Here is a 20755-nt window from a genome sequence, read left to right on the forward strand (position 1 = left end):
CCGGGATTCAGAACACAATAGGAATTGCATCACAACAAAGCAATTTTTCTCTAAGTACTGGGTGTTTTAGTAAAATACTATTTTTTTTTAATTTTGGTACCCGGATTATATGTCTAATTTTTCCATGGACTGGATGAAAAAAGTTGGACCTAATTCACAGCTTTTATACATACATGGTCCAAAAATGAATTGGCTAAAATCTCCCGAAGATTTGCAAGAAAATAGTTCAGGAAAATCTGAACCATCATCAGAATATATCAAATCTTAGTGATATCCCTGCGGAGTCCCCAAAATTGTCATGCCATACTGCTTGGATACATAACAATGGCAACTCACAACTGAATCTCAAGTCCAAAGGAAAGAATGGCAATTAATATTCAAGAATAAAGAAATAATATTGCCATTGGAATGTAAATCACCACCTTCCTACAGGCATTATTTCTTCTTTCCAAAGCCACAGCGTGCCACAGCCTCACAATTTCCTTACCTAGAGCTTTGTGCCACTGATATAGCCTTTGATAATTCTTTCAATAAAAACCCAGTCATGCTTGACATTTAGGAGGGAGCAAAAGGTTCGATTTGCCTCGGGGCCCTGGAACCCTTATAAAAATGCCTTTAATGAGAAATGAAAGGCAAAATAAAAAGTAGGGGTTCAGAAATTGAATTCAGCCAAATCAAAAAGGCTGCCAAATGACTAAGCACTAGAGGTTCTAGGTAAAGAGAGGACCATTTAATGGAGGATTTTTCCTCCAATAGACCAAATTAACCAAATATCAATCTAGGTTGGAAAAGAAGAGGAATAACAAGACTCAAGATGCAATTTGGCCATTTGGTTCATTTGTTTCTATGTGGTTTTTCACTAAGTAAAGTCAGAGAGTATTGGATCCAAAAAAAAAAAAAAAAACCCAAAAAACAAAAAACTTGTCTGCTGCCAAGAGGGACTCTGGGCACCGATTGAATATAGACTTTAAGAACAGTGTCAGATGGGTAACTTATGGGGCTTATCACTTTGTGAGGTATATAAATGTCTAATCACTATGTTGTTTTATATACTTGAGACTAAAAAAAAAGAAAAAGGAACAGGGCTCTTGTTATCCCATGTCACAAGCATGCTTACACTTTCAAGACAATCTGAGCTTTCACTAAGTGGTCCATAATAGCACTAATAGACCACACCCTTTCCATAGAGTGTATTCTAATAAGATGTACTCCACTCACATTTTCATTTAGCTCTTTCACTGGACTCCTTCAGTTAGTGTTGTCCCATTTCCTATGGGTGGAGTCTTTAGTTATACGCGTAGGCTTTTCTCTGTGTCTTTTATTTATTTTTATTTGTTTATTTATTTATTTTTTAGTTTTATTTTATTTTATTTTATTTTTACATCCCTCACACCGTGAACCCCCCTCCCCCCATCCACCACCACCCCGACCTCACACCGAGCCATCACATTATAGACATAAAATTATAGTTGGCATTCATTAATGTCCAGTCTCTGGTGTACAATGCCATGACCAGGCATCCACAGCATCCCTGAGGTGGTCTCCCACACAGGACACATGTCCATCGGTTCTCTGTGTCTTTTAGAAAGCAGCCATTTTGCTCTCCAAGCCCTTTTTGTAGAGTGTGAGCCAAATGTCTGCCTGTCACACTCCCAGAAACTCAAGACCCTAAGTAACTTTTGGCTGAGGACATACTCCAACAGAGAGATGGTGACCTTCTGTGTCTCCCTAAGTGTGATTCTGTTCACACCCACTAGTCAGTACCGTGTAACAAGAAGTTTGTGTGCAGAGTGGCTTTCAAGAAAATGTAACTCACAAGCAAGAAATGGAAAATGTTCTTAGAGAGGAATGGTTCCTGGGAATATACAAGACAAGAAGAAGCTTGGAATTTCCTTCACCCTGCCAAGTGTCCTCAACTACTGGATGGAACGCACAACCCCCTGCTAATTATCAAAGTGTGGGCCTCCTTCAGGCAGCATGGACAGAACTAGTATGCAATGCTGACATGCAGATCCCAGGTCTGCTCCAGATCTACTACACAAAAGGCCCTCCCAAGGTTATTCATATGCACATTCTTGTTTGAGGAGTATTGCCTTAGAACAGTAGTTCTCAATCGTGGTTACAGAGGAATCAACCAGGGAACACACACACACACACACACACACACACACACACACACACACACACACAGAGTTAGTGATGCCTGGGTCCCAACCCACAGAGATTCCAAGTTAATGGGTCTAGGGTGTGGCCTAAGCACTGGGATTTTTAAAAGCTCCCCTGGAGATTCAGGGTTGAAAGCCATTGGCATGGAGGCAGTGGAGGGCTACTTTCTTTACCTCCTTTTTATCTCGTAGTCAAACAGTGGGATTCCTGGTGAGAATCTCTCTTTTCCTATGGGCTGGCTGCCCCAGAGCTGCGCTGTAAGTACTGGGGAGAACTCTGCCAAGGGACTTAACTTTGTGCCCAGTGCTGTACAGCTTGCTCCTCTCCCCGTCCCCATATAGCTGCCCCTGACCCCTCACACCTTGGCAAACCACACCAGTAGTTTAAAATACAAACTGGTGCTTTAAAATACAAACTGGAAGTCCTGCTTGAGAGCTACAACAGCAGATTCTCAGACGGGATGCTGAAATCTGCATCTTTAACAAGCTTCCCAGGTGTCTGATGTGCAGCCCGGTTTGTGAACTCCACAGTAGGTCTAGCCTTTCATCCTGCCAAGTCATTAAGGATTTGTAAGGATGAATGAGCTGTCAAGAGAGCAAGAGCCTGGTGCAGTGCTCCTTTATTAATTATGGGGAAGTGATGTATTGGCAATGATAATGCTTCTCTTGGAAAGGGCAATGAATGGTTCGTCGAGTGCTGCGTTAGATCTTTCCCAACTCAACCTAATGCTCAGCTTTTACTCCCCTCTGTAGTTTAGAAGCCGCATGGCACTTACATTAAACAGTCTCTTGGTCTTTATTCCCAGGTGAGTTGCAATCTTTGAGGGAAACACCAAGACGGAGAATCTTGCCGAGTTCTGGGCTGGGGAATACCTCTCTCCCCACCCCCATATCCTTATCTGCTTGTGTCAGCAGCTACTGGCCAGCGTGTTGCTGTGCTTGTCTGATATGTAGGAGAAACAGGGAGTGAGGATTTAAGAGAAAAATCATTGTTATACCCCCGATCCCTTTGTTACCAGAAAGCTTCCTTTAGCAGAGGGATAGAAAGTGGAGGAAGGAAGATATACCTGATTAACAATTTCAGAGGTGAGAAACGAGTAGGAGAGTCGGGGCTGGGCTTCTGTCTGTTGGTGAGGCGAGGAAGGTGGAAAAGAAAAGTTGCAGTGGCTGTCTGCGCGTGGAACCGTTGGGGTGGGTGCGGGAGAGAGCGCTAGCGCACGGCCAGAACGCACTGCGGGTGGAGAGCCGGGGGGTGGGGTGGGGTGGGGGGGGAACGAAAAATCTCAGCAGCTGGGAGGCTGCAAGGGCTCCCTCCCCGCGTAGTGCTCCAGAAACGCGCTGGCTGTGCTCCCCGGCGGTGGCCCAGGGCACCGAGGACCCGCAGGGGGCCGGGGCGCGGGGACTCGGCGGGCCGCGGCGGCGGCTGCAGCGGGGCCGAGCACGCGTGCGAGCCAGTGCGAGGCTGCAGGCGGCCGGCGGGCGGCGGGCGGGCGAGTGTGCGCGGGGGGCGGGGAGCGCGCGCGCCGCCCGGGCCCCGGCCCTCCCAGCCTCCCGGCCTCGGCGCCTGCCTCCCGCCCGCGCGCACCGGCTGCCCGCCACCGCCGCTCCTGCTCGCGCCGGCGCTGCACGGGAGCCTGCCCGCGGTCTCCTGCTTTGTGCTTCCCAGGGAAGATGGGAGCCACCTCTTCCTGATCGGGCGCTATTTTAAAGGAGGGAGCGTGCCGTATTTCCTACTAGCGTGGAGGCACGGGGGAAGGATCCATCCCTACTTCCCCAAACCAGGTAGGATCTTATGATGGGCAAGCAGGAGGGATTTGCTCAGAGATCGCCAACTATTTTCCGTTTGTTGTTTGTAAGGCTACACTTCCCTCCGCTTTGACAAAGGACCGGCTCCTAAATCGTGTGTGTGTGCGTGTGTGTGTGTGTGTGCGTGTGTCTCCCCACACATTTTCTGGGGTGCCCACGCTTCTCGAGGAGCGAGATTGTTCGGGCTTGAGCCCCTGGGTGTGCGTGTGCCTGCCTGCCGGGGCCGGAAGAAAGAAGGGCTGCTAAGGAGAGATGCTGCGCCCTGCACCGCGCTGGGCTCCGAGGCTTCGGGGCGCGAAGAGCTAAGTGCACCCGGAATGCAGCGCTGCTGGGGATCCAGGCGTCCCCACCCACTGGGCTCTGCTCTGTGGTCAGCCCTCCTCCTGGGCATCCCTGGGGTCTTCCCCAACGCCACACTCTTCTCTGGCAAGCGCCGGGTGCTCCTTCGCCTCGGACCGCGGAGCTGAAGGAGGTGTGGCCCGGGTCAGGAGAACAGACAAGGGAGAAATGCGGCGGGGGAGTGGGCTGAAGGGTCCCGGTTTCTGGGCACTGTGCCGGGGTGGGCGTTGGGGATTCTGCACGCGCAGCCGTTCTCCCTCCCTTCCCCCCGCAAAGGGATTCGAAGGGAACTTTGCAGATGCATTATCTGTCTCTGGAGCTTTGCTGGTTCTTGGGGAAATGGTCTGTATTGTGAGATGTGAGGACACCCTTGTTGGCTCCACCTTAATGAAGAAGAGGGAGGTCTTATGGGTGGACACTCGGCTGAAAAAAACCAAATCCGCCCAGGCAATGCTTTTTACAAATACAGTATGTGTGAGTTCTTAATTTTTAAATCCCCCCTTTCCCCCTCATGGATTCTAGTGACTGATGAATGGCTTGGGCTGGCAATTCCTATTTCCCTCCCCAGACAAAGTGGCAGTGGTTGGGTTCAGAGCAGAATGATCAAATTTTACAAAGAATTTTTTGAAGAGAGCTCTGTGCATGGTGTCTGCAGTCATTGGAAAGAAAGTCATGCTTTGCACTAGGTATCTGTTTTAACCCCCCTTAGGCTGACTCCCTTGCTGACTGCTCTGTCCTGCTAGTCAGCCACTAGTGGTTGTGAATATAACAATACAAACTTTGTCCTGCTGGAGGTTTAAAGACTAAAAAGAGGAAAAAGGATATCAGTAGGACGTGTAATGGAAGAAACGGTTTAAAAAATGATAGATGTGGTAAAGACAGTACAGGCATCTCGATCATGGAGCAGCTAGCTAGTAGAGTAGGTGGAAATTCTGATCAGATCTGGTGAAAGGCAGAGAGCTTGAGTATTTCCAAACATGAGCAATAGAACATCCACAATCCAGCATTCGTGTCAAGATTTCTGAAAGAAAATGGGGAGCAACCAAGAGGGGAGTCTCAAAGTATACCTTCCACTCATGCCCCAACAGACACGCATAACCTCACATGTTTTCTCCTCTTCCAAAGCTACCCCTGCAGCAAGTCAGGAAAGGAGGGAGCAAAGTATATCTAGATGTTTCATTCATTTCAGATAAGAAAACAAAGCCAAAATAGGGATGACTGGTTTTAGGTTCCTCTTTCAAATCCTGTGTTACTTGGATTTAACTCTGGGTTTTGCTAAACTTGCTTAATTGGGAGGTTAGGCGGGTATGAAAGGAGGAAGGAAGGGAGGGCTAGCTCCATTTTGGGGGCCTTGTGAGGGAGAAAGTGGGGGAATACCTACACTTATTTAATCAAGAAGCAAGATGTGTTTTTTCAAATGGTTTTCATTTTATAAATTCTGCCTGCTTGAAGGATTCCATTCGGATCTAAGGGCTCTTTAGTTAGGATTTCTCCCAGCTACTATAAAAGGATCCCTGATTTTTTCCCCCCTAAAATGGCTGTTGTCTTTTATTAAATATGGAATGATTAATCCCTAAAGAAAAAAAGAAGGTAAACCGTTACCTAGACAAAAGTAAACCATTATTCAGTGTTGAGCTGTGCAGGCATTGCAAAGGAGTGAGTGTTCATGATAATCAGGCTTCATTTACTCTGTCTTGCAAGCTTAACAGGGCTGGAAGAGGAAAAGTAACGAATTAAGAGTATGAAGGTTATGCTTTATATCTATGTATCTGTTTATTGCTCTACCTACCTACCTGTCTATTTTTCTATCTACTTTTTACCATTACTGTTTCATGGTTTCTACTGTATCTTTTTGGATTAAGACTGAGAACTAGATAACCCTTTTGTTAACTATGAAAGGGAAGAAACTGCATAGCAGTAGCAGTGCTTTAACTCTAAATAGAATTACAAAAGGAAGGTGAAATATAATCAGTAACACCTATTTGCAACAATTAAGGTAATTGCTCTTTTAAGCTTACTATGTTTTGAGAAAAAAACATATTCCAAGAGAGCTTCAACATTTTGTTAGCAAGCTATATTTAACATGTTTTTTATCAGACAAAAATAGACTTTTATTTATCTTGCAAAGTAAACGCATGGTTCCTTCCCTCTAAGTACTTAATGTGTTTCTTTGACAAAATGAATGAAGAGGAAAGCTTTATAAAAGTTGGATTCTCCTTTTAAAGCAAGTTAAAGCATTCATTTAGCTCATGGATGTGTTTCTCCCAAAGTAAGTGAATTTTAGGACATCACCATCTGATTTTTATGTTGCAATTCACTGAGGCCAGCCCTTTTTCCATGATGCCTTCAGGTAGAGAGAGAATAGCATGTAGGTAAGAAGAAAGCAGTCTTCCCCATCAGCAGGGACATAAACAACATCAAAACAAATGGAAAAAGAAATACACAACTAAAAGAGGATGGTTAGAGTACATATTTTTTTGCAGAGTGCATGTATGTTGCTTTTAACTAAAAATTAAATTGTTGCTTTACATTTACTAAGAATTTAGGAATCAACATATGATGATCTTTCTCTTCCTGATTCTTTCATCCTTTTTTTCCTCTTCCTCTTAGGGATAAATGTCTCTAGCCAAAACATCTTCCCAAATCATCCAGACTTCGTAGTTAGACCCCTCATCAGAACCTCTACCAAATAATCTCCCATCTGACCAAATTCTTCTCCTGCTCCCTCTTGTGGCAGATATTTCCCCTGACTTTCTCTAGGTTCCAGAATCTCATCTAGCATCACTTAGAATTCCCTTAGCTGCCTATCACTTCCATTCTAATTCTTAGTAGTAATCGTGGCTTGCCAAGCCACTGGGTTGCTGAACTAGCTGTTTCCAATTTTCTCTCTGAACAAAGGGATGTCTAACGCTTGGAGACATACTTGAGATTTAGTGGAAGTAAATGTCAGATGTTTTCTGTCCCATTGGGATGGACTAGATTCTGGGAATGTAAGCTTTCAGACTGCCTCTGAGATTTTGATTTGGACTCAGGGCTAGTCCAGTGAGGCCTCTTTAAGTGCATTGGGATTATCTCCAGTTTTCTTTCTTTGTCTTCCAAATGATACCTGTGTGTTTGTGTGTGTGTGGGTGTGGGTGTGTGTATCCAGCTCTCTTTCTTCCAGCCTCCCTCCCTCCTCAGCCTCATGCACATATATACACATCACAAAATACATTTTATATAACGCATATTTTGAATATGTGAACTAGTCAATGATTAGGTTCTCCATAGGGTTTGTAAGTCAAACGGTGCATTTTCTGAATTGGAGACTCCTAAGGTAAACTACTACTCTTATTGGTATGTTTTTATCCAAAGCAGTTCAGAATCAAATTCAAAGGTTGGGCGCCTTTTCCCAGTGTGTTGACTTAACTTGGCAGATAGTTTCTCACAGCCTATGCTGCCTTTTGAGTTTTTGGTAGGCTCTCTTTGCTGACAACCCTCTGCATTGAACTCTAAGTGTTTTAAATTTGTGATTGTCCTATGATCTGCCCAGCCACGAGAGTGTAGTAAATAACAAGATAGACAAAGTTTCAAGAGAACCACATTTTCTCTGTACCTGAAACTGTCTAGGCAATTTCAGGAGAAGAAGGAGAAAAATCCCACTGGCAGCTGAAGTGAAGGAAATGCATTTGTGGTCTGCAGATAGGAAATACAGAATGGGGAATATAATCAACAATATTGTAAAGATCATGTAAGGTGCCAGATGGGCGCTGGACTTATCAGGGGGATCACATCACAGACTGTGTAGATGTCTGACCACTGTGCTATACAACTGACGCTGAAGTAGAATAATATTGTATGTCAACTATAGGAAAAAATATGTACATATAGTCACAGGAGGTGGTATATAGCGTAAGGAAAATAGTCAATGGTATTGTAACAGCTATATATGATGTCAGAGGGCTAGTAGCTTGGGGGAGGGGGATTATCACTTGTGAGGGGTGTAAATGTCTAACTGTTATGTTGCTTTGTACACCTGAAACTAATAATAATAATAAATAAATAAAAGTTAGCAGTCTATAAATGATTTGAGGAGAGCAAAACATCCCTAAGTTCAAAGCATTTATCCATCGGCCAGCATAGGATATGAAATTCTCAGAGACATTCTTTTGAATAAGTAATTCCATCCAGTAGATCCCTAATAAAATGTAGTGATGTTACCTAAGAAGGAGCTACCATTATTCTCACAAACCATTAGCATGGTATTCATTTTTTAACTTGTAGTGGTTTATCAGATCAGCTGGCAGACAGAAAAGTCCTGAGGGCCGGGAACACAGGAAGATGCAGAGGAAGTGAAAGAATTTTGAAACTACATTGCTGCCCAGATAATTCCCTGAGAAGGCCCTTCTGGTGGGGAAGTGTGAGTGCCCTGCCTGCCTGGGGACCCAGCTGCTGAGAGTAGTCAGACAGAGGCAAAGACTCCCACACTGAAATTTTACTTCCAGAGCAGCAAAGGCAACAAAAATTTGATCCTTTGTTGAAATTTTAGCCTTTTTAAGTCTTCTGAGAAATGGGCAAGGTATTTTCCCTAGTGTGAAATGATATCCTTAAAATCTTGAATGGCCTCTACTGTATCATTTTGGAATATTCATACCAGTAACTTGAAAGTTAGTGAGATACCAATGCAGACAAATGGTTTCTTGTGTATGTAATACACCTAGGAAAATACGTGTCAATCGTAGAATCCATCTTCATTAAAAAAAAAAAAAGTCATCACTTTATAGATGGCATTGCATGTGAAGTCAGCATAATCAATAATTTCCTGGTTGAATCTAATGTGAAATGAAGTCAAACAGACAAGCGGGTGATTCAGCAATTTATTTCAACCCAACCGTGATATTTATTGAGCACTCAGTGTATGCAAGGCACTGTGATGGTCTTTCCAGAGAATACAGATGATGGAGAGGAGGTATTTGACATTTGTTGAGTACCCATTATGTTCCAGGGACCAGGCTAAGCACTCTGTGCATGTTTTCTCATTCAATGCTCACATGTGCCCAGCAAGGAAGCATCCTATCCCGATATAAAAAAGAAGACAGTGGTTCAATTAAATAACTTACCTGAGAGTTAATAAGGATGGCACTAGTTTTTGAATCTGTTCAAGAGCCACATTCTCTGTGCTTAGGGATGTCATGATCTAGAACAGCTAAATATTGGGCCGAGTGAGATGGATCACTGCAGCTAATGAGCAAAGTGCTGTCGAGCTGAAAGGAGGAAGACAAGATTGGAAAAGGCTTCATGGAGGAGGAGGCATTTTAGCTCCTTCTCGTAGAGTGAAAAGGACTTTAAAAATAAATAAAGTCTAGCTATTTTTAAATAAACAGCCCCAGCTAATTTATGACAAGGACAACCCTCGGGCAACGTTAGGGCCATTTCCAGACTTTTCAGATCAGCTGTCTGTCACAGTCAGACCCATGCCATGGGAACTGCTCATTTAGAACAAGTGATAGCATAAGCATGGTGTAAATGTATTTTACACACGAAACCAACATTTATGATGCATTTCCCGCACATCCTCGAAGGAGAGAGGCTGTTAACAGTCTGAGAGGTTAGGCAAAGGACAGACCACCTGCCAGCCTGCTCCTCTCTTAAATTTCATGGTTATGTTTTCGGTGCCATTAGTGGTGGTTTTTCTTTGTTTAGCACCAAATGGCTCTGGTGCTTTCTCCCTTGAACTTCTTGAGATTCTCCAGCTCCTCACTTCTGCTTCCCCTTAACAGCAAAGGACCTCGGGCCCAGTTGGCTCTATTCTGCTCAATGGATTGCAACTAGTCCTAGCAGCAGGTTTAGGAAATTGGACTGCTTACTCTTACATGCAAGTCTAAATCTACTCCGTAGACAGTGGCAGAGCCCCAGAGTGAGTGGCATTCAGCTGGGAGCAAAAGGATCGAGTTTGAAGAGGTGCTCAGTCACGTGTCCCATGTCTTACAGAAGTTCCACGTCACTCTTCCAAAGCAATCTACCTTTCACATGTTGGGAGATGTGAGCCCCTTCGAGCTGGAATTTGTGAGTTGGTGCTGAGCAGAGTTGATGGCTCTTTTTTCCCAAGGGGTCATTGTCTTTATTCTGTTGGACATGCAGCTAGCTTTCAGCAGCCTGTTTTAAGAGCTTCTCTTTACCTGTGTTCTTGCTTTAGAACCACAGCTAGTTGCTCTGCAAAAGACATCAGAGATCACTTTTTTTAAAAAAACAAGTATATGGAGGGATGTGAAATGAAATGACTCTATAAGAGGGAAATTGAATCCAGATCTAGGACTCTCAAGTCATTTCACAAAAGTCACATCTCCCTTTTTTTTTTTTTTGATAAGTAGAAGCCCTCCAGAAATGTGCCTGTGTTTTCCGGCCTCAGGAGTCCCTGATGAATAACAATGATTCCCCAGGGTGGAAAAAGAACTATGACTTCAGCTTCTAGAATGAAGATATTTACTGAGTACCCTTAGGGTACTCAGACTAACTTTCTCTGAGGTCAGCAGACATATCATGATCGTTATTATATTTGTTTGAATTCAGCAAATAATATATTTGACATTGTGCAAGGCACTTAACTTCTCTGTGCCTCTTTTTTTTTTCCACCTATTAAATGGGAATAATAATCAAGAGCCTTACGGGGTTTTTTTGTGTGTGTGAAGAATAATGTGTTAATACTTGTAAAACATTCAGAACAGTTTCTGGCACATGAATGACCAATAAGGATTGGTTCTTATTACCTGAGAGGTAACCAGTGGAGAGCCCTCGTCCCTACCTGGGTGCCTTTTCTTGAACATGATCATGTGGGGGTTTGCCACAGAGAGGGGAAGGAAGATAAGGACGCACATAATGCCAAGCACCAAAGGTCACAAAGCTGTCTTTCAAAGGGCCACATAGTAAGTACTTGTGGCTTTGTGGGCCATGGGGTCTGTCACAATTAGCACTGATATTTTAGCGAGAAAGCGGCTATACGAGTAATCAATGCTTTTATGAATGGACATGCTATGTTCCATAAAATATTTATTGACACTGATATTTGAACATCATGTAATTTTCACATGTCATGAAATATTGCTTTTTCACTTTTCCCCAAAGATGTAAAGATGTGAAAAAATTTAATTTCACAGACCTTATAAAAACAGGTGGTAGGCTCAATCTGACCCATCGGCTGTAGTTTACCAGTTCCTGGCACACAGATAGATTGTGAGAGATACAAAGGCAACATTAGTGAGCCTGGGGAAGCTTTAGTGATTGGATTAATGTTGTGTGAAGAGAGGTGGCCTCAAAACTCTCGGATCTTGTTTTAGAGTCTTACTCTGTTACTTCTGAGATGTGTGGCTTTGAAAAATCTTTTATATGTCATGGCCTCAGTTTTCATGTTAGGAAAAGGGGGAATGGGCAACGTTGGATGATTTTTAGGGGACTTCCTAGCAATAAAATAGTTTTATGAAGGGAAATTAGACATTCAAGATGGATCATGGAGGACAGGTAGAAAAGCAGAAGAGAGGAAAATGTGGTGCATGTTTGGGTAATTTTCATTTGGCAGCTCAGTTGACTACCAGGAGACAAGGACTGGGGTATGGATGATGACCCAGAATACCAAAGTGAGGGATTAGATTGTCAGAGCTTTAGGTTGTTAGCAAAATTCCACAATCTTACAGGTCAGGCTGAAAAAGGGAAAGTGACTTGTCCAGGGCCTCGGGACTTGTCCAGGGCCACTTGACTGGTTGGTGAGAGCCAAGACCAGCATGCGTGTCTTTTGGCCTCCAGATGAATGACCCTTCCACTCATCACATTGCCCCCAGTGGTGTGGTAGAATGCAGTTAACTTCAGTTGCACGTCTATGACCTCAGAGGGGAAAAGTCTCATGTAAATTGCGAAAACCGCTTTTAGTATTTTTTTCGAAATATGATCTCATAACCCAGCATATCTAAGAAGGTAGGTCTGTGAGTAATCCCATTTCAGAGAAGGGTAACTGTAAAAGTGTAAACCCAAGGTCCTGTACTCCAACTACCTATTGCCTGTCTTCCTGCGGAGTGTCTTAAATTGCAGTTCACGTGTTATTTCTTCAGCAAAGCCTTTCCTAATACTACCTTAGTAGGGCAAGTCCTCCATTACTTACTCCTGCAGGACTGTGTTTTTCCTTCAAAGCATTTACGTATTAGAAAGAATTATGTTTCTTTTTGTAACAGTTAAATTGATGTCTCTTATCTGTTTTGTCAGCTAGATAATCAATTCCAGAAAGAGAGACATTGTATCTGTTTAGTGCCTAGATCTAGTCCCAATGCTTTGCACATTGCCAGACACAAAATATACATTTATTGAATGAATGAATGAATGAATGAATGAATGAAACTGAATATTCTTTTATTAGTCATTGATATTGATGAAAACAGTCCTTGCTTAAACACAGTCTTCAGAGACAGAAGTTACTGTCTTCACTTACTAATTAAATGATTAGCGTTTTTTTTTCTCCACTGACTTTTTTCTCTACCTTGTTAATTGGCCCTCTCTGATCTTTACCTATCACAAAAATCTTGGCCGAGTTACTAACATTAAAACCGCAACACTTAAGCCAATATTGAAACAGTTCTTCAAATACAAGTGTATGGGTTTGGTTTAAAGGGCATATTCACTGCATACGTTATTTTGTAGAAAAACTGTGTGTTTCGTAAACTGTGCTCAGGGACTTGTGTAAACATTTCATATTTTCCCATAAGCCACTCAATTTATTTCCCTAAACAATAAAATTTGGCTAGTTCCTTTCTAAGCTGCTTTTATTTTAAAAATCAATTTGTTCTGTGTACATATACATTTGGTTTTAGAGCCATGCGTGTCCCTGAGTATGTTGTCAGGAACTTCAGAAAATTGTAGCATAGAATATTGACGAGGGGTCACCATAAGATAAGCATCTATCAACTTGAGTTTTTTCTTTAAATATTTCTTTTTATTTCCTATTTCTGTTCTTCTCAAGAGCATCTTATTCTTTCAAGGACTGTGATTTGAGACCGTGCGGCAAAATTTAAAAGATTTAGAAACCTCGAGCTGATGGGATTCTATCTCCTGAAAAGCAATCTACTTGAAGATGAAGCTTAATGACTCAGGGAAAAAGCTGATGAAATTCACCAGCCTCCGTTCACATAACCAGCATTTCCTTGTTAAAAAATATTTTTTGAAAGAAAGCATTCTGGAGGTTCCTATCACATAGCTTGAAATTGGATTCTGTGTGAAACATTCCCAGTCTCAAGGGGCAAACTAGAATGCAAAAAGAGTGATTGCAAAGATTTATGCTGGAGGTGAAGTGATCAGAGGTAGTAGATGATGCCCTATAAAGAGCCTACAATTTAAAGAACACAGCTTTCCTCAGCACCCAAGGCTTCCAGTTTGGGGGTTATGTTTCTACATATTTTATACCTCTATTCAGGGCTGGTGTATGGAACCTAGATGGAAGGTCTACATTTATGCGGAGTCTTTATAACATGTCAATGAAGTGTCCCAGCAATCCTTACCTGTTAGAAACAGGTTAGAGAAGGCAGACCTAACCCCTGGCAAAATTATGAAGTAGGTGTAAGTTACTTCCCAGTGCTTCAAGCTCTGTTTTGGAGGCCCCGGTGCTCTATTAGGGTTCATTCTTCTCTGCCCTTCCCACCCCCACACACACTCACCAAAGGGCTCCCTGTTTTGATGTAGCCTGGAGTCCCAATCTGTGAGAAGGAAAGCTCATCTGGTATATTATTTCGTATCAGTGTCTTACTGTTATTACAACAACCACTGTCTTCTACGTTTTAGGCATGACCTCCCATCAGGTACCCTATTTAAGTTCTTCTGCTCTCCAGATTGTGTTTGCTAAACATGCCCCTCTGCCTTTATGGCACTTGTGCTCTGCAACCCAGTTCTACCCTTTGTGCGTTTCAACCCTTTATGTGGGTATCTCTCCAGGGGTGTTGTCAAACTGCTATATCAGAATTACCTAGGGAGCATGTTCAAATTCAAATTTGGGGGTTTGTCTTTAGAACTGCTGTATATCTGACGATAGGGCCCAGATATTTGCATTTTAATGAATTTCCCAGGTGATTCTTAGGTGAACTGAAGTTGAAGAAGCATTGCTCTATGTCTTTATTCACATCATTTCTTCCTCCTGGAATGTCCTCTCACTCTCTCCAGCTTTTGTCATCCTTTCAATTCCCTCCTTTTATGGACTTTTCAACATTCTTCCTAGTATTCATGGTCATTTGAGTAATGATCGCTTGAAGATTGTAAATTAGTCATCTTGTGATCCCCGCAGTGCTTGGTCTGGTGCTTTGCACATAGAGGCCACGCAATATACTTGTTGAGTAAATGAATGGTTCACTCTCTATTTTGTGTGTGTATGGTCAAACATCAAAGAAAGGCTGCCCTTTCTCTTCAGGACGGATGCTGAACAAATTACAATATTACCTGAAATGGCTATTATTGTCCATCACGCGGCCCCTGAAATATCCATGGAGTACAGAAGAGATGCTTCAAGGCCTTGTCTCCAAGAGCTCACTACATTTGAAATCTCTTGGTTGCAGGACTGTAGGTTGAGTAGTCTGAAGTTTCTAGAATCCTGGCTGTATTAACCCAACAACCCAGGTGCTTTAACCTGGGAACTAGGTGGTCTCCTCTGAGTGTATCATGGTGCCCTGATGGTCTCACTGTCTGAATGTCTGGGAAGTTCTCCTCTTCTGTGATTTTCTAGGAATGCAGGCGTTCTGTCTTTCAGAAAGGGGACTCACTCCTTGACTCTTATAATGCCCCACTGGAATGTGAGCTTCTCTGGGGATATTATCTTACTCATCTTTGTAACACAGTATCCGGTACGTATGAGTGACTAAGAAGCTTGGCAGAGAAATCTGTGAATGAATGTGTTGCTGTCCCATTTCTTTGGATTATTTACCAGTTTAAAAAAAATAAAGACAAGAAATAATGTCTTCACTCCAAGACTGTAAATTTGTGAGTTGTGTTGAGATTCTTAAAAATATATATAAAAATACCGATTTCTTGTTATTAGAGCAAAGTATTAATTTGTTATGCTAAAATTTGGTATTCTCCCCAGCTCCACCCATTGCTCTCCTTTTTTCACTTTCACTTGCTCACTGCTAGGGTTTCTTTCTCTACTTGCTTTTCTCCGCACCAAAGAGAAAAACCATGAGATTATTACATGACTTGGGAGTGATTTCAGACCTCAGATTGTAGCTGATGATCCTCCGAATGGATCATCTTTCCCATGGTATGAGATGGCTGAGAGGGAGTGCTTATAAAACCCTCACTTGGGGGGTAGGGAGGCAGGAGTCAGGAGAAGGAAGCATGAAAGGATCTGATGAGATGGTGCAAACTACACACATTTATTCAGGTGGAAGGAGGGGCAGCACAGGAAGGTTATTCTGCTCGGAGCTCTTTACTACCACAGTATTTTCATTAAAAGTATTGTTAACCTGTGTATTGTTAAACAAACAGAAATGTGCTACCATTTTGAAAGGCATTACGGTATAATCCAAAGTGCCTGTTGCTTATGTTTTATGACTTCAGCCAGTTTACTTTTATGAACCATTGATTTTTCTCATTTGGAAAGTGGGGATGGTAATACCTGGTGCAATATTGTCAGAAAGGTCAGGGATAGTGAATGCAAAGCAGTCAGCATAGCATCTGGGACAAAGACAGTACCCAGTCAATGGTTTCGGTCATTGCTGGCTTTAGTGCCCCTGAGTGGGGCCCTGGTCCTGCCCTTGGTGCCCGCATAACGAATCGGAACCATCCCGCCTGACTTTACATGGAGCCCAAGATCAGCAGAGCATCTTCCCTCTGAATGCCTCACATTTGTTTACTATTGGAAGACTCCCTTTATTCTCCAGCTTTCTTCCTCCTGCCCATATTTCCATGGCAGTATGCGGCGCTAATATATGTAAATTCTTGATGCACTTTCCTTATGGGGTCTCTGTCATGGAAGTGGGTTTGGGTTGGTGTGTGACTAGATGTATTTTTTATTGTACTGACAGGAGAAGAAGATAAATGCTTTGCTGAGAGTGTGCAAAGTGTTACGGCCCTTTCAACAGAGCATATGATTTTGGTATTCCAGAAGAAACAACAAACCAGGGCTCCTGCAGAAGGACCCACACCCCAAGCTGGGGGAGATGTCAGGTTCTCCGCCCACGAGCCTGAATCACATCCCTTTTCTCCATCTAACACTGACATTGGCATTTCAGTGTGATACTGGCTTCTGTTCACTTGGGGGCATCCATTTTGCATAGGGTACATTTTTAAATGCAAATGCTCACGCCCAGTGCCCAGATTCTGATTCACCACCAGAGATTTGGTGAACCAACATGTGACCCTATTTGAATGATTTTTTTTTTTTTTCAGTAAGCAGGTCCTGCCATCTTCTGTGTGCCAGACTCTGCCCTAGGAACTGGAGATACATCATGAACAAAAGAGACACAAGTCTCTACCCTTACAGAGTTTCCATCTATTAGAGAGAGAAATACAATAAACAGAACCATAGTAAATTGGATAACACATCAAAAGTAATATGTTCTTTATAGAAAAATAAAGTAGGGGAAAGGGCCAAGGGCTGCACCTCATGATTTTTCAATAACGTTTTCATTATCCTAAATCCTAAAACCATCTTTCCTGTTTTGGCCGGACCATTACTCCAGTTGTTTCCTTTGAATAATGAGGTGGGTGTTTTCTGACATGGGACAGGATCCAGACTGCGGTCTTCTAAGTTTAGGCAGAAGGGCTTGAGCCCTTACATGATCCACTGCCTGTGCCCTAGAGTTGCTGCTCCAGGTTATCAGGCAGCAAAGAGGAAAAGCTCTCTTTGAAAACAATATATAAATAAATAATAAAGAGTCACTGTGGAGATGGCGCTCCTTCCTGAAGTGTGGTCACGGCCTGAATGCCTGAGGTTGGGGGCCAGAACAATAATTTGCAGCCTCGAGGGGGATGGTAAGATAAGAAAAGTCATCCTCTGGCATCATCTCATGGTCTAGAAGCATTTGGAAGTGCTTGCCACAGTGGTGGATGAGAATTTGTGGTTGCTTTAATGTTGCCTTAGAAACAGATTAATTTCTTAGTTTTGAGGCTTTCAGTCAGCAAGCATTACATAGAAGGGAATTCCAGGTCCTGATGAAGGAGAGTCAAGGGATTTCTTGGAATCACCCTAGCTGCCAGTCAACAGAATGAGATTAGGCTGCCTGGTACATTGGACTGATGGGAGTGCCAGAGGTATTCCTTCCTTCTGAGTCCGGTTCTCCTTGGTAGTCAAAACCGGCCTCACCGTCTTGCAGGGAACCCACTGCTCTGCTGCCTCACTTCTCTTCAGGCCTTTGCTGTCACATCTCGTCTTCACTCTTTACACAGACATTTTGATAAAGATCTGTTTGCAGGTATGCGTTCCCACCCCTAGGACCTCTCCCTTTAATGTAGGTTGCTAGGCTTACTCAGTTGGATATCCTTTCACCATCCGTCGTCAGTGCCATTTTGTTCTGTAATCTGTACATGTTGGGATTGTTTGGTTTGTTTTAAAATAAATAGTGAGCAAAAGATAATTGGGGTATTCTTGCTACTGTGCTGAACACTTATTTGGATGATGTCATGGATATTCCTAAGCAAGAACTGGCCATAGATATAGGAGTTGATCTGAAACTACCGTGAAAATCAGCCTACCCCTTGTCCCAGAGTTCAGTAGAACAGGGCAGAATATAAGAAAGCCAGGCAATCTAGTTCCTGCTTAATTTTCACGGAACTGTATGTTTGAGGGGACAGTGGAGAAGGTCAAGTAAATCTGCTTGAATCTGATGACCAAGGAAAGGTCCTGAAAGATTGGAGACAAGAGAATGAAGAAGGAACTCTCATTTAGAAAACACCTATCCCATATCCTCATAAGCATTTGGATTTGGTATTAATTTAATAAAGACAGAAGCTGAAGCCCAGATAGTTCTTTCCAGTTGCTTCATTGCCAATACAGTGATTTGTGTCCACTGATTTCACAAATTAGAACACTCCGCCTTTTGAATATAATTGTGATGTTTTTGAGTTAACCTCAGAAGTCCCCTTCCTTTTTTTCTGATGGTAGTGATGGATTTTTACTGCTTCATTGATCCTTGGATATCTGGTACCCATTTGGCTAAGAACATATTATGAGCTGTGCGTTGGAGCAGAGCTTGTTTCTTGGCTGACTGAAGAGATTGCCCTGAGAGTGCATGCAGGGAAAGGTTGCCAGGTAATTGTAAAAGGCCAGAGAGTGAAGGGCATCTGTCTCTAGGAAGATGTCTGCCCACATGTTACATCACAGCTATCGATTGTCTGTTTGAGTCTCTCACCCATAAGATAAAACTTCCATGGGACTTTTGCCACCTAGGTCCTTCTAACCCTGCATAGAAGCCAAGAGGTTTTCCCGTGGGCTAGTCTCAGCCCAAGTTCAATAGTTCTCAAAAATTACTTCACACTCTATCAGGGACAATGTAATGGAGCAGTTAATTACATCAGTCTCAGAGGCAGACCAGGGTTTGAATCCCAGTTCAGGAGTTTATGATCTTTATGACTTTCAAGAAGTACTTAACCTGTCTGAGCCTGTTATCCCACCTCCAAAATGGGCTAATAGTACCTACTGCATAGGGTTATCGCTAGGGCAATGTACACTGTACAACTTCAGGGTGTGCTATTCACACAGACTATAAAGGAAAAGATAACCTGAGGAGTTGTGTAACACAGCAATGCTGGTTATTGTAAGAATTGCATGCGTATAATGATATGTGTAAAGAATTTCAGGTGTTGGGGATAGTGTTTAGAACCTAGGGGTATTCTCTTAGTCAATTGACTATTATTTGCTGTTGTGCCATTTTGAAACTTGCTTCTAAGAAAGAAAGTAGTTTGGGGCACAGAAAACACAATATGCAAAGACCTGCAGGTAAGAAAGTGTTCAGAGTGAAAAGATTTTCTGTATTCTGGAACTCAGAGGCCAGATCTTAAAAGGTCTGCACAGCCCATCGAGGGGTTTGGATTTGTCTTCAGGGTACTAGGTAACCAATGAAGGGTTTTAAGGGGAGTGAGAGAGTCACACCTGCACTTTAGGAAGTTCATTTTGGCTGAAATGAGAAGGAAGGGATGGTGAGATTTGGCAGCAATTTGAAGGGAGTGGTCAATCCTATCAGTCTTAGAGATAGATACAGATGTGAATCTCTATTCAGTGTTTACTGTCTCTATTGTATACTGCGCTCCCTGAGCAAACGCTTAGCCTTTCTGATTCTTACAGTCTCCCAAGACATGTTATGCTGAAAATCTTCCAAAGGGGTTACTACAGATACATCTGTCTCCTTTTTAAACTTTAGGTCTCTATATATCATATTTACACCTACCAGGCATTGGGATCATTAATAAATCAGGTTTTTAAATAATAGACAAAATCTGGTCTTTGTATTTCCACCCTCACCCCTATCGTCTCCTCCACGGAACCAGCAGAGAGGTCCTTTTTCAAAGGAAAATCAGCTCATCGTATTTCTGATCAGAACCTCCCTAAGCTTCCCAACTCCCTCACAGTTAAAACCAGTGCCTCAATGCCCCTCCTGACCCCTCCCCACTGCGTTTCCAGCTCCTGAGACCTGCTCCCCTTGCTCATTGTTCTTTTGTCGCACTGGTTTCTTTGTGGTTCCTAGATGATGCAAAGCACAATGTCCATCAAGATCTTTGCACTTATTTGAAATTGACTTCCTGCAGCTATCCATCCCCAAAGCCTGGTCCCTTGCTTCCCTCAGGACTTTGCTCAAATGTCCCCTTATCAGAGAGGCCTTCCTTAACCATCTAGTATAAATCATTCATGTCGTGCGTGCACACACTGACACAAACATATACACACTCACACACACGACTCCCTTTCCTACGTGTATTGCTCCTTCCTCCACTACAGCACTTTTTTCCCATCTTACATTCATATTTATCTGTTTGTTTTCTTCCCATTAGAATGTAAAGTCTGTGAAGATAGAGACTTTTGTTGTTGTTGTTCATCGATGAAGTCTCAGGACCTTGAACAGAGTCTAGCAGGCCATTCTGAAATAGGTATTAGGTGGCACTCAGAAATGTTTGTGGAATAAATGGGTGCATAAGGGAGTTAGAACTGGACCTTCCACTACTCTTTCTGGCTGGTTCAGTGTCACTTTGTATTTAAGCAGAGATGCTACAGCCCGCCACTCAATGACTGAACAAGCAGACACATTGACTGTGAACTTTTGCATATTCTGAAACTATGCTTCTGTTTTTGGCCTTTTACTTATGATGGAAGTCTACCACCACCACCCTCTGCTGTGTCTACTTTATGGGGAAACTGTCAAGGCTTCTAACTAATAGTGATGAGCTATAAAGGGCTTTAGGCGATGGCGGGTTCCCTGAGGGTCTGCCAGGATGTGCTGGGCCAGGAGGGCTCT

At 43.0% G+C, this 20755-nt stretch overlaps 1 protein-coding gene across 4 annotated transcripts in view; it reads left to right on the forward strand.

Annotated features, from left to right (window-relative positions):
- Positions 1–3230: 3230 nt before the first annotated feature.
- SLC8A1 (solute carrier family 8 member A1) overlaps positions 3231–20755 on the forward strand; it is a 317960-nt gene continuing 300435 nt past the window's right edge. For 2 of the 4 annotated variants that reach the window (XM_081068955.1, XM_081068956.1), the window contains exon 1: positions 3676–3947. The gene's annotated coding sequence lies outside the window, so the exon portion shown is untranslated. Of the gene's footprint in view, positions 3252–3675; positions 3948–4425; positions 4444–20755 lie in introns of those variants that run through there. The other 2 variants (XM_081068958.1, XM_081068957.1) reach the window with 2 other exon arrangements.

Source organism: Rhinolophus hipposideros (genome assembly GCF_964194185.1).
Source record: "Rhinolophus hipposideros genome assembly, chromosome: 12".
Taxonomy (NCBI): domain Eukaryota; kingdom Metazoa; phylum Chordata; class Mammalia; order Chiroptera; family Rhinolophidae; genus Rhinolophus; species Rhinolophus hipposideros.